The sequence below is a fragment of the Podarcis erhardii genome (assembly GCF_964252035.2).
Source record: "Podarcis erhardii genome assembly, chromosome: 14".
NCBI classification, from domain to species: Eukaryota; Metazoa; Chordata; class Lepidosauria; order Squamata; family Lacertidae; genus Podarcis; species Podarcis erhardii.
This window is the reverse complement of record NC_138503.1, coordinates 17,799,442-17,814,326: the sequence shown is the minus strand read 5'-3', so window position 1 is coordinate 17,814,326 and position 14,885 is coordinate 17,799,442. Positions and strand designations below refer to the sequence as shown.

General features: G+C 44.4%; 1 protein-coding gene across 1 annotated transcript in view; it reads right to left on the bottom strand.

Moving 5' to 3' along the window:
* CTXND1 (cortexin domain containing 1) overlaps positions 1 to 11,056 on the bottom strand; it is a 39,495-nt gene extending 28,439 nt beyond the window's left edge. The window contains exon 1 of the mRNA XM_081839393.1: positions 10,286 to 11,056. The gene's annotated coding sequence lies outside the window, so the exon portion shown is untranslated. The remainder of the gene's footprint in view (positions 1 to 10,285) is intronic.
* Positions 11,057 to 14,885: the final 3,829 nt, after the last annotated feature.

Here is a 14,885-nt window from a genome sequence, read left to right as displayed (position 1 = left end):
TGGGACATATTTTTCCTTCTTCTAATACAGGGGTCACCAACCTAAGGCCCATGGGCCAGATGCTGCCCTCGGAGGTTGTTTGACCAGCCCACGAGCCGCCCGCGAACTGAGCCGCCCGCTCGTGCACTGTGCTAAACTGGTGCAGTGTGGCGCAGAGACTCTCTTCCACTGCGCCGGAAATCGTGTCTGCGCACACGCAGACTCCAAAAATGGCATCTGTGCAGATGCAGATGCTGAAAATCACAGGCACACACATGATCTGGCCCACAGAGGGATCTCCATGGGACCCCTGTTCTAATAAATTCAATGTGTGTGGGGGGGGGGTGACAAGAAATTTTCCACACCGGGTACCACCTGACCTTGCTCCACCACTGTCTGGGCTTCGACCTCTGTTGCCTGCCTCTGCTCTTGCTGCACGCCAACAGGTGAAAGGTGTCGGTGAATTCACTTTGCATGAAGAGACTATTGTGGCTTGAAAGAACCAGAGTTCAGGGGCTTCCAGGCGGTCTGTTTGCTAAGCATTCATCCTGTTGCATTTGTAGGGAAATCATGCAACGTCGCATCATAGCAAGTGTTACCTCACACCTTCCGGTGCATTCCCTAGTCACTTTCCTTAAAATGCATTTGTGTGTGTGAAGCAGGTTTGTTGTGAAAAAACCTCCCAGTCAACTATAATTGGACAGCGTGAGTTTGCCAGCATGTGACTGCTGTTGTTTTCGGGTGGGATTCACATTGGAAGCACCCATAGGAAATACAGGCGGTTTTTCCTCAGTTGCCTGAAGGTCAGTTCATGGTCGTGTGAGGCATTCAGCTCAGGAATCATTAGCAATCACTCCTCTAGACGCTCCCTAATTCCCCCCACCCTTTTTTTGCACATGAACTGTTATTCTGAGCGACGCTACAATTTTCGCTTAGAAAATGGAGAGTAAATTATTTTTTGCTTCCCTTTAGGGGAAACTGCTCAGTCAGCAACATTTGGAAAGTGTTCAGCGGGAGCCCTTTAATGCTCCTTGAACATTACTGCACTGCTGTTTGAAACACACCCTGTCTAGAGATTTTTTTATTTTTATTTTTGCTTTTAAAGGGGGGGGGGGACTGTAGCATTAAAGGCAGTTGCAGGGGGTTGAAGTGAGTTGCCTCATTGGAAAGAATGGAACAGCAAACTTTGCAATTGAGGAGGAAAAGGAATGATAACGGATGCATGCAGGTTTAATTAGCTAAAGAAGAATTGCTAAAACATCTCTTGGGAGCCAAAGACTCCAGATGGTTGTAAAATCACCCAGAAGTTCCCTAACGTTCAGTAACAGAATTGGAATGAAAAATGATTATTACGTCACACTCCCTTCTCCAAAGACCGCAAGTTGTTATATGTATGTGTGTACAACTGCAACTTTTAGGCAGCTAGTCTCTGTTCAGACGTACTGTAACAGGAAACCAATAGTTTTGCCCCAGCAAATGAATGAGCTTGCCCAAGTCTTGGGCTTGCATATTTCTTCTCTTGCTTTCTTCCTCTTTGACACACTGGAGGAAAAGATTGGAAGCGTCCACTTTTAAACTACGTACAGCAGAGCTTTCCAAACCGTGTGTCATGACACGTTAGTGCAGGGGTCAGCAAACTTTTTCAGCAGGGGGCCAGTCCACTGTCTCTTAGACCTTGTGGGGGGCCAGAATGTATTTTGGAGGGGGGGGAATGAACAAATTCCTATGCCCCACAAATAACCCAGAGATACATTTTAAATAAAAGCACACATTCTACTCATGTAAAAACACCAGGCAGGCCCCACAAATAATCCAGAGATGCATTTTAAATAAAAGGATACATTCTACTCATGTAAAAACACGCTGATTCACGGGCTGGATTTAGAAGGCGATTGGGCTGGATCTGGCTCCCGAGCCTTAGTTTGCCTACCCATGTATTAGTGTGTCAGTTGCAGTGTGTAAGTGTCTCTCGTGAACACTCCCCACACTCTTCCCGGGGCTGGAAAGGGGTTAGTTTAACCTCCGGTTTGCTAGTAAAACTGAATTACTGTGTCACAAAATGATGCATGTCTAAAAAGTGTGTCACCAACACGAAAAGCCACCAACATGGAAAGCTCTGGCCTGCAGGATACCATATAGCTGAACTTGGTGGTTTGTAAACCATGGTTAAACCCAAGATCTGAAACTTGGAGCAGCCAACACAGTGCCCTCCTGATGTTGTTGTACTCCAACTCCCACCAGCCCCAGCCAGCATGGCCAACAGCCAGGAATGATGGGAACTGTAGTCCAGCAATACCTAAAATAGATTTCTCATCCCTGGTTTAAACAAGCCATAGTTCCTTGGATTCTGACACTACGGTCAATAGTGGCTAGCTTAAAAGTGGGAGCTTTAATTTTGTTATCTGGAGTGAAAGAGGCAGAGACGGTCATGATCCAGAGGTTCACCTTGGGCCATACATTATTTCTCAGTCTAATCTACCTCAAAGGGTTGTTGTGAAGATAAAATGGAAGTAAAACCTCATTGTTCACCATTCTGAGCCTTTTGAAGGAGGATGGAATGTGACCATAATAAATAATGATGATTCCCTGGCTAGAAGGCAGAGCTTTGAACTGGAAAATCCTCTGTTTGGTGGGGGAAATCCCCCCCCCCAACTCAGTAATTCATTAAGTGCTTTTTGCTTATCTATAGCAATAAATCATTAGTCTACAATCTCACCAAGTTTCTTTCCCTCTGCCTGCATTATTTATTTTAATTTTCTTTCAGTAGATTTATAGCTTTTTTTTTCTGCCCAGAAAAGACAAAGCAGCTAAGAATCTCATTTCAACCGCCCGACATACAGTAGAAACGTTTAAGATGCCGTAACAAAAACAAGTAGCAATTAGCAACAAGTTGTTTGCAACCAAATAAAAGGAGTAATCGATCACAGGCCCAGAAGCTGCTAGAAAATGGTAGGTACGTCTTAACTGTCCATTAAAAAGCAAGCAAAGATGACACCTGGTGGATCTCCCCTCAAAAGTGTTCTACAATCTTGGGGCCACCACAAAAAAGACCCCATCTCCTCTGCCCATCTACCCTGACACTCATGATGATGGGACTCAGAGCAGGATTCCTGATGATTAGGAACTTTTATGTGGAGAATGGTGGTTCTTGAGGTTTCCTGGGCCTAAGGAAGTTTAATTCAGTTTGCATTTTAAGTAGAACGTTCATAATTCACACTTTCCCAAAACGACAAAATAAGCGAAAAACAGCCATACTTTGAAGCTCGCACTTCTCTAAATATTGCACATGTCAGTTGTGCGTAAGTGGGGAGATGCGTATACGGTATGCAAATTGAGATCTCCGGTGTTGAGTTAGGATGGCTATGTAGCCAAAATAGGGCTGCTAAGACAATAGGGAGTGTTGCATCCTTGAAGGTGGAGACCCTAGATTTCCTGCAAGTAGGAAAAAAATAGTGGGGAAACCTAAGGGGGCTACTTTTCTCCTGGGGAAAAAAAAAAAGAAATAGTGCGAGGGCTGAGCATTCTCAGTGACCACAGAATGCTGGGTGTCTGTTGTGGGGAGGTGAAAGAAACTACCCTGGAATGGAGTATCCCCCAAAAAGGGCTTGGCTGGCTGGTGCCTTAAACAGGATGCAATATTAAGGAAGTTTCAACAGCAGGCAAGTTTCCTTGAAAGACAGTTTGGCTGCTGCTTGTGATCTTGTTCTGTCTGCTGGGGTGAACTTGCACAGCTTACATGATTTATGTAATTAATTAACGTAAATTAGATCAGTTACATTGACATTAACATTATTCCAACCCATTTCTATACCATTCCATATGCTTAAACCTGACTTCAACGGCAGTTCAGTCTTAGTCATCAGTGATGGGACACCATCCTCTGCCACATCTAATGGCCACAGGCAGGCATTCGGAGTGCCAGACTGGCCACATGGCATACACACCGCTCTGTTCTCCCATATTTTGCTGCCTTCCCCCCCCCTCAGCCTCTGCCAACTGAGGCAAACACCTCACTCTGTCTAACAGTGATGCCAGCCCTGGCACAAACTGGTATAAACTTTTCTTTTCTTTTTTCTTTTTTGGTGAGCCATTTGTTTTATCTATTTACTTCTAAAGAAAATACCATACTTTCCTGTATATTAAAGGTAAAGGGACCCCTCACCATTAGGTCCAGTCATGGCCGACTCTGGGGTTGCGGCGTTCATCTCATTTCATAGGCCGTGGGAGCCGGCGTACAGTTTCCAGGTCATGTGGCCAGCATGACTAAGCCGCTTCTGGTGAACCAGAGCAGCACACGGAAACGCCGTTTACCTTCCCGCTGGAGTGGTACCTATTTATCTACTTGCACTTTGACGGGCTTTTGAACTGCTAGGTTGGCAGGAGCAGGGACCGAGCAACGGGAGCTCACCCTATCACGGGGATTCGAACCGCCGACCTTCTGATCGGCAAGTCCTAGGCTCTGTGGTTTAATCCACAGCGCCACTTGCGTCCCTTTCCCCGTATATTAGATGAGGGTTTTTTTACTCCAAAAGAAAGTGGGCGGGTTATCTTATACATGGGTAGTGCAGAGGGGGAAAGGGTGATTGGTTGCATCCGCGAGCAGGATCTAGTGATTGGGTGGGTGAATGGTGTCTTCTGCAAGGGCTGCTTTCGATTGGCTGCTGCTTTGTCAATTTGGCTTGCGTCACTTGCGATTGTGAGCGTTTGCCACTTGTGTGAGTGATATTCGGTTTGGCATCCACCCCCCCCCCCAAAAAAAGCTCAACAACTCTGGTCAATTCCATCAACAACTCTGTGCCATCTCCCCCCATTTTCTTGAATTTGAGCCCCCCAAAATAGGGGTCGTCTTATACACGGGGGCGTCTTATAGACGGGAAAGTACGGCACTTATATACAGGGCTTATTTTCAGCCGGAACTCGGCAAAATGCAGTTCTGGCACCTCTCAGGTAGGCACCATTGCCATTCTAAGAGAACGAGTGGGGTGTTCACAGTGAGTTCTGACACCTCTTTTTCTAGAAAAATAGCACTGAATACACACACAGAGAGAGACCAGAGTTATGTTGCTTCTCTAGTTTTGAGAAGGCAACAGAAATTTAAGCGCTTGCACTCGTCGAATAGGTCAGGTCCAGGAAAAGAGAGCAAGTTGTAGTATAATGGCAACAAAGAGTCACTTATGGAAAAAACAAATGGTTGCAAGTTCCCTCAGTTCAAATTGCATGCAGATTTGACATCCCAATTTTTGCTTTGCTCCTCACCCCCACACTCCCAATCACTTTAATGATTCACATTTCATTTCCCCCATCTGGAGACTTTCAGCCGTATAAACAGTTTTACCTGTCTTTCCTAACTCTCCTTCTGTTTCCTCAGGTCACAACAGATTTGACTTCTAGAGAAATGCTTTTCAAAGGTAAGTGATACATGGAATAATCTTTTGTACAATGTTGTTCTTTTCCATTAAAGTACAGTGGTACCTCAGGTTACAGACGCTTCAGGTTACAGACTCCGCTAACCCAGAAATAGTACCTTGGGTTAAGAACTTTGCTCCAGGATGAGAACAGAAATCGCGCCGCGGCAGCAGTGGGAGGCCCCATTAGCTAAAGTGGTGCTTCAGGTTAAGAACAGTTTCAGGTTAAGAACAGACCTCCGGAACGAATTAAGTACGTAACCAGAGGTACCACTGTACTGAATCCGCCAGATCATCACTTACACCCAGTGCTGTTTTTCTCAAAAGAGAGGTGCCAGAGCTTACCATTCATTAATTAATTCATTTATTGAATTTATATACCGCCCTATACCTGGAGGTCTCAGGGCAGTTCACAAAGAAGATCACAATATATAACAATGAAATAAAAACAATAATAATCCAATAACCCCCCCCCCCAAAAAAGAGCCACCTTTTAAAGGCTATAGGATGTTGACAGTGCTGGATTTACGTATAAGCTAAACAAGCTATAGCTTAGGGCCCCACTCTCTTGGGGGCCCTCAATAAATTTAAAGGAAAAAACAACTGGATACAAGATAATATAAAAAATAAAAATAAAACCCACATAGTAATGGGCCCCGCCTGCTAGCCTGCTCCCTAAAATATCACTGGTTTGCTATTATTATTTCATGTTATAGCAAGTTTCTAGAGACTAGATTATGAGCCTTTGTAAATTGTGTTTCTAAAGAAACTTTTGTTATTGCCCAATGGCAGTGTGTTTGCATTATTAAATTTGTTATGAATAAAAAATCATTTTAAGTTAGAGCTTAATTTCCCCCCCACTATTAATATACTTCTTATTTGTATTTCACTATTAATATACTTCTTCTTAATTGTATTTCAGTTCAACAATTACTTTGATAAAATACATATTCTGTGATGTGCAAATGGCTTTAGATACCTATTAGGTCCATAAATTACCATACAGCATATATTCAACACAAAAAACCCAGCAACAATTTGTTGTTGACAAAGGACAGCTGGACATATAAAGGGCCCCGTTATCTTCAGTAGCTTAGGGCCTCATCAAACCTAAATCCAGCCCTGGTTGTTGATCAGGTCAAGGGAAGGCCTGGTAGAAAAGGAACATTTTTGCCTGATGCCTAAATATGTACAATTAACTCTTCCCTTGTTTTCGGAGCTGTGGACAAATCATTATCTAGTTCTGTATTGACTGGCAACAGCTCTCCAGGGCAGGCTTCCTCAAACTCGACCCTCCAGATGTTTTGAGACTACAATTTCCATCATCCCTGACCACTGGTCCTGCTAGCTAAGGATCATGGGAGTTGTAGGCCAAAAACATCTGGAGGGCTGAGTTTGAGGAAGCCTGCTCCAGGGTTTCAGGCAGGGTTTTCTCCCAACTTTACCTGGAGATGCTGAAAACTCAACCTGGGATTCCTTGCAGCCAAGGCAGATGCTCCAACACTGAGCTATGGCCCTTTCTATCAAAATTCTCCAACCTATTTGTGGGTGGAGAAATTGGGGGTGCCATTTCACTGAACTTCTCCAGGGGAAGGAGAAACTCGCCAGCACTTTGTCAAAGATGGAGGCTCACCATTAGCAGGGACAGTTATTGCTGTTTTTTCTAAAAAAAACTAACATTTGTTTTCGCTGCCACTTCAATGAAGGAGAGAATCAGCAAAGGCATTGGCAGCCTGGCAGCTATTTTGCTTCCTCCACAAACTCCCCAAACCTTGCATCATTTTGGGGGTATCGTTTGCGTGAAATGGTCACCACCACAAAACATGGTGAAGAATATTCTGCCCAGTGACCACCTTTTTTCTGGAGCAGGGAGGGGTGAGAAGGAGAAAGCTATATCTCCATAAAAAGACCTCTGAGAAATGTTGAATCAGATCTACTTGCAACTCAGGGAGGGGGCCTCCAACTTTTGTAGGACTCCCCCCAGCCCCCAGCAAGCTATTTATTTATTTAACAAATTTTATATTTCACTTGATTGTAATAAAACCTCTAAGCACCGTACAAAACTATTAACAAAAAAAATGACCTATGAATGATGGGAGTGGGAGGGCTACACATTTCTCCTCCCTGCCGTAATCAATAAAACACATTGATAAATTGTGTGTTAAATGGTTATTCACTGCTGAATGTATAAAGCACATTCAGAGACCCTTGTGCATGTTAATACGTATTGTGCAATACGATAAGCCGCAATCCCATGCCCACAAAAATGGGAGTAAGGATGGAAAGATCTGCCCATTTTGGTTCACCAAGTTTCTCATTTTTCCAATTTTAAATTCAGTTCTCCACATGTTGCAGCCCTTTGTGAGATATATATATATATAGACAGACAGACAGATAGATAGATGATAGATAGATAGATATAATCCTCATGAAAATTCACCAGCCTTTTAGTGTGAATTTTCCATAACAAACACACTTTTTAATGCAGTTTTGACCAACGTACCCATTTTTGGCGAGCAACCTTCCCTAATAGAATGGCTCTTGTCAGTTATTTTCACTAATATATTCATTTGTTATGCACACCTTCCTTTGATATATGCATTTTTGTAAACGTTGGCTGGGAAACTGCGTCGCAAATTCAGATAAGGGCGAATTTTGAAGGATAGCTGTGTTTTGGTTCATAAATAGTTTCGGAAAGTGTGGATTTGATGGGTTCGGCTTGCAATGCATTTTCAATCAAATTTCTCCTGCATCCCTAACTTGGGAGTAAACCCCATTGAAGGCAATGTGAATAACATCTGGCTAGGCATGCATAAAATTTTGTTGTATGTTGTCATCCTGCATCTAAGCAGCATCCAAACCCTGGCCATCCTGGTGTCTCTGAGAAGCTAAGGGCATCAAGCAATTGGACATCATCTTCTCATCCCAATGCCCACAGTTCATAGGCACCCTGCCTCTGAACATGAAAGTATTATCTGGGTACCATGTTCCTCTTAGACCATGAATCCATTTAACTCATGGTCACCCATTGCTACCTCTTAAATGAATTAACGGCACATGTCGAGTATGCACTGTGTGATTATGAGTGGGTAGTTAAGGACATAGAAAGTTGCCTTATACTATGCCAGGCAGTGGATCTCTCTAGCTCCATCATTGCCTACACCAACTGGCAAAAGCTCTGCCTATGTGGTCCAGCTGAAGATTGACGCTGGGACCTCTTGCGTTCAACACAAATGCCCTACCACTGAGCTAATCACTCTCTCTTCTCCAAATGAAAGGAACATAAGAAAGTGCCTTATACTCAGACCATTTGTCCACCTGGTTCAATATTCTCTATACAGGCTGGCAAGGTTTCTCGGGGGGGGTTCTAGATTACTTTCTCCACCTTACCTGGAGATGCCAGGGATTCAATCTGAAACCGTCTGCAAGCAAGGCTGCAGCTCTAACCACAGGTGCATTGCAACTAAACTTGTGGTTCCACAGGGCTATACAAAATGTCACCAGATTCTGTGGAATAAACTCAGTAAATCTGGACTAGGGGAAATTAACATATTCCTTTGCAACAGATGAGGAGAAGGTACATTCTGATTCAGATTATCACCCTTTCTACTTTCTCATTGTTACTTTCATTGTTGCAATGGAATAACTTTAATGTCTGACATTTTCTTTTTCTGCAGTTTAATGGGTTTTGTCCCATTTGAAAGGGAAACATTTTCTTATTTCTCAATCACACAAGAAAAGCTATTAAAAACTTCCTTATAACCACTTAATTAAAAAAGAAAAGAAACCGGTTATACACACAGTATATGAGAAGAAATAGCTATAAGCCCTTGATGGTGTAGTTTCTCACTCCAATTACCTTTAGAGAGAATCCATCTGCAATCGTGTGAAATTTACTTTGGAATAAGCTTTGCAGAAAACAGAGGCATTTGTATTCCAATATAAAGACACAGACTCAGGCTGTAAAGCTCATGAGAAGTTTTAAATAGCATTCCCTTCACAAAAATAGATTCGAAAGACTAACGTTATTGTTACATTTAATGCTCCTTGCTGAATTTTGGCAGCAAAAACAAATACATTGGTGTAACTGAAATAAATACAGATCATTATCTTTCATTGTGTTGAGACTTTTAACAGTGTGATTTCCTCTATACATTTTTTTTTTAAATGGCTATGTGTGGTTTTAAAAGATGAACATATTTCAAAATAGCAGTAAGGGGTTCTTTAAAAAAAAAAGAAATTCTCATGTTGGTCTCTTTAGTGATGTAATGATGAATTAATATCATGAATTCGTAATAAAATAATTCAAAATGGGTTCTATAGTTTCAGAGTTAGAGACACACACCACAAATCATTGAGGCTGAGATATTGTGGCAGGCCTACTTTAAGAATCCAAACTCTTATCTTCTCTGCAACACCTACTTCATTGAAAAGAAACAGATTCTTTGCTCCATTACAAACTTTACATCCCACCATGACCCACTCTCTGTCAAAACACTGGTAATGCCATTTCTGAACATCTGCTTCAGTACACAAACATGCATTTGCTTGAAGTATCCTTTGTGTGAAAGCTTATAACAAAATTCACCTGCAACACACACCCTCAGGTAGAACAAACTGGAAACTGATCACAGGCACTGTAGTCAAATACAGAATCTCATTCTCCATCAAAAGAGCCATTCCCGGATATTGACAAATGGAACTCAGCGATTGCCTGTTTTTCAGTGGGAAAGTCCTTGTACAGTCTCAGGGCTTCAGTGCCAATCCATACACACAGTTTTGTCTCACAGTCAACGGCGTTCGCTATTTGCAAAATGCAGCGTACAGGTGAGCAGAGCTAGCAGGCTACAAAGCAACCCTTTTCTCTAGGAAACAACTGGGGGGAAATAAGAGTTACCAACCTCTCAGAACTTGTTCAGTCCAGGAGTACCAAGCAGCGAGCTCTTCCCTGCGACGCGTCGACGCGATACAGAATCTTTGAGCATCCTTGCGTAGCGGTGAAATTCCTCCAGCTGATCCAAGAAAGGTCCCAGAGGACCAATGAGAGATTCCCCTTCTCCTCTTGACACCAGCCCACGTCTGGAAGCTGCCTCCCCACTCCCTTTGTTGCCACAAAGCAGCCAGGTTTTCCCAGTTGCTAACTAATTGCAGGAAACCGTCTCTGCTGCAATATCAGAATCGCTTGCTGCATTGGGCTCGCGGTGGATCGAGCGGGGCTGATCTTCCGAGCGACACCTGCTTGTGTCAAGCCAGAGGGGCTCTCCCTCCTCCTCCTCCTCCTCCTCCTCTTCTGTTCGGCACAATTCACCTCCTGGGGGGCTGCGTGTTCCTGATCATCACATCCACGCCACTGTCCAGGGCTTTGCTGTCTGCAGTCCCTTGCTTGCCCTAGCCAGAGGCTGTGCAAACAGCCCATTGAGGGGAAAGGAGCTAGATGCACAGCACTGAGGACCAGATAAGAAAGATGGGGAGATTTTTAGTTTTGCATCAGCCCAATGGCATTGCCGTGGTACCATTTGAAACAGACCCTTTGCCTGCTTTATACCTTTATCCCTCTCCCCCACCCCCTTATAATTTGCATGCAGAGCCAGAAAGCCCAATTTTCCAGCACTTCCCCCTCCCCACATCATAACAAGCAATAGAGAGCAAAGGAGGAGGGTTAAGTCTTGTAATGCATTGTATTTTGAGTGGGGGGGAGGAATTAGAAGTTATTTCTTTGTCCAGGCTTGTGCACAATGAACAAGTACAGGAGTGGAGGGGTCAGGAGGAGAAAGCACATCAGACAAAATTGAAATTGAAATCCAAGGACCAGATTACCATTTTGTGCTCTTTAATACATGTTTGAAAGCTGGCGACTTGTCTCTTGAAGCAGCAGCGGCGGCGGGTCCCCGATCCAGAGCCTGCTTTTAACAGCCGCTGTGAATCATGTAGCATCTATTGTGGATTTACACTGCAATTCTATGCATATGTTTTTTCCTTGTAAGTCCCTCTGTGTTCATCCCTAGTAAGCATGCTTAGCATAGCAGCTTCATTGTCCAAGGGCCCCTCCAGACTGGTGTCTTGTGCAACGTGTCACAAACACAATCATGTTGCATTCATGCCGGAGTTAAACGGGACTATTCGCACATCATTTCGCTTTATTTGTTGGCTCTGTGATGCTTCCCCAATGTTGCTGCAACATTGCCATCATTGCCATTTGGAAGGGCAGTCTTGTACTATATTGCAAAAAACCAACAATCCAGTACAAAATTGTGGCATAAAAAGTTACAGGGTTTCAGCAGGATCTTATGGGACATGCACTGATCGAAAACCCAGCAGTGTGTCCACCCCAAAACTTTTGCAGGAACAAACTGCAATAGTGTGATGATGTATAACTGCCCAGATACCATCATGAGCACAAATATTCATGGATGCACAGTAGAAAGGATACCTAGAGGAACCCTAGCTTGAATAATAAACTCTGTTTTGTCCTCCCCACTTCCTTGAGTGGGGAGAAGTTCCAGGACCACCTTTTGGCATCCTTTCCCAAGGAGAGATCGCAAGACGAACTCAGTATTACAAAGCAGAGCATATAGGGGCAAGTAGTATAGCAGATCTAAGATACAGAGGAAAGAATCTGACCCTGGCTAGGTGCCTTCAGCTCAAAACTTTTCTGGCTCACTCTGTTTCAAAAGTTGGGTTGCTACCAGACGGTCAGCATTTTGCAGGAAGGATTTAAGCGCATCCCAGAAATGTTGGCTTATACAATTAAAGGGAATCGGAGAGCTCTGTTACCCTGGTGCAACAAATCCACTTTAGAAAAGGAACATGCTTTCTGCGGCTGAGATTGTGACAGGGAAATGCATTGTAAATGGTGGAATGAATGAAGAACAGAAAAGCATATAAATCACACACACACATAAACACCCAAGCAGGGAAGGCTGACAGTGCATCTGCCTCGTGTGCAAAAGCTCTTAGGTTCAAAACCTTGCAAATGCCCCCTTTCTGAAATTCTGGAGAGTCGCTGCCAGTCAGTGTAGACAATACTGATCTAGATGAACCTATTCCAGCCCACTATATACCGTAGTATGACTCAGCATAACGTTATTGCCAAAAACCCCAAAACAAAGCAAATTTGCATAAAAGTGGCATGTGCTAATTGATATGAATAGATGCACATTTTGCAATAATTACTGTAATTTAAGTAAAAATACAAAAGCTGTCACCACGGTGGGGAAGAGTGATTAGGTGACCTGGGTCCAGGTGTTGCCAGCTGCTAATGGGCCATGCCAATTACTCTGGTGTCCTTTCTTACGGTTCTTGATCTTTAAACCAGACTTAGACTGGGGACAACTCCGAAGAAGAAGAAGAAGAGTTTGGATTTGATATCCTGCTTTATCACTACCCTAAGGAGTTTCAAAGCAGCTAACATTCTCCTTTCCCTTCCTCCCTCACAACAAACACTCTGTGAGGTGAGTGAGGCTGAGAGACTTCAGAGAAGTGTGACTAGCCCAAGGTCACCCAGCAGCTGCATGTGGAGGAGCAGGGAATCGAACCCAGTTCACCAGATTATGAGTCTACCCCTCTTAACCACTACACCACAGTGGCTCATGTCAAGAAGTGCATGGATGGGCAACCGAGGGCCAAGTGGGACTTTCTCTTTGGCCCATGGACTCTCCCCAGAGTATGCCTCTCCCGAGACCTGCTTTGCCCCCTCGTTGGGTGTTTTTGTCCGGCTGGAACATGTCCTTGAGCTCTGATGATGCTTCTTCCCTGCGTTGATGGAGAGAGATGTGCGGGGTATAAAGATGCTAGCCTAACAAACAAAGGTAAGATCAACATCTGTGGCTTCACCTTGTTTAACTCCAGCCCTGCTCATAAATGACACATGACCCTCAGGACGTTGCCCATAATGCAGCCCTCAGGTTCCCTACAGAGCTGTCCTCTGTCAAGTAGGACCCACAACTAACTTATTGGTGGCACAGAGATCTTTCTTGCCTGGGAAAAGCAACGGAGAAGCCTCAGACTGCCAGAACGTGGAGAGAGCTTGTTTTATTAAGGGAAACTTGCCTTTTGTGTTGCCGATAAGAGTGTTTCTCATATCTTGGCAGCAGTTGCGGAGGGTAGGGAGAATACTGTGCCTTCTAGTAAGTGTTGCATTATTTGAAGGGGAAGAGATCCGTATTTCGCATCTATTTTTCTTTTTCTTTTATTATTTCGCTCACTTGCTTCTCATGATCAGCTAACTGAAATGGATGCCTTGGCACATAGGGTCAGTGCAACATTAATCCAGTCGTAGCCCCTGGCCTATTAGTGGGATTTAGCTTTAGGGATGTTTTGAAAAACAAACTGAAACGAGCTCTGATTTCTCAATTTGTGCCTTGAGACATAGCTTTACGCCTGTGGTATGGAAGCTTGTTGAGTTCGAGGGCCGCATTCTAACATTCCAAGGGCCACATGTCAGTGCTGTGCAGGGCCAGGGGCAAAAGAAGAAGGAGCAACAAATGTAAAATTTGCCTTCCTGAGTTAGGTTAGTTGTTAGGCACACGCTCACATACCTCCTGATCCTTCTCTCAACATCAATTGGTACCACAAGGAGCCAGTGTCTGGCTGACAGTATCCTACCTTTAAAAGCAGCAGGTATCCTGTTCTGTTGGGTCTTGAGGTCCTTGAGGTGGTGGACATAGTCTGGCAGAATCAGGTCAAGAAAAGCAAAGTGACAGAAGCCAAGCCAGCAGTAAATCACACCAAGTAAACTGGAGTTAACTCTTTATTAGCAAAAAAGCAATCTGCACATGAGTGCAGCAATCCATCTCTGGTAGGTCTTACCCCCATGAAGCAGGTGCTGAGACTGCCTCCCCACAGCTGCCTAAGTCTCCTACCCTCCAGGGTTTCCCCCCAAGCAATCAGAGACTGCGCCTGCATGTCTGTATTTGCTCCTCTCATTTCATGCCTCTTCTAGTTCTGGAAGACTGGGAGGAGGGGAGCTTGCTGCAGCAGGAGGGGTAGACATCTGTGACTCTTCACCAACCTGACTCATCTCTGCCTCTTGGTCTCTCTTTCTTCAGCTTCTGTCTCCGTTTCTGGACTTCTCTCTGCCACAGACTCTCCCAGCTCACTAAGCCTTGTTACCTCTTCAGCTTCCAGCACTTCCTCTTCCCCATCTTCCCCCTCTTCTTCCTCTGCCCACTCATCATTGACCCACCACAACTCCCCAGGCTCTGAGCCTTCTTCCCAGCTGGTTCCTCCCACCATTCCTCTGCGTCCAACCAGTCCATGCCTCTTGCTTGCTTGCGTGGGTGGAATTGCGAGTGATGAGGTGAGCTGGGTATAGAAGCTGCTGACTTCTGTGGGGCTGGAATGTCACCTGCTGTACAAAGATAAGAGTCATTCTGTTGTCCCACCTGTCTTTGGCCCTGGTCCCCCCGCCCACCCTTGGCATGTGGACCCTGGAAACTTGGCCTCGAGGGAGCACTCCTGCTGAAAAGGTGTAGATGTTACAAGAACTGAAGGCTACATCTT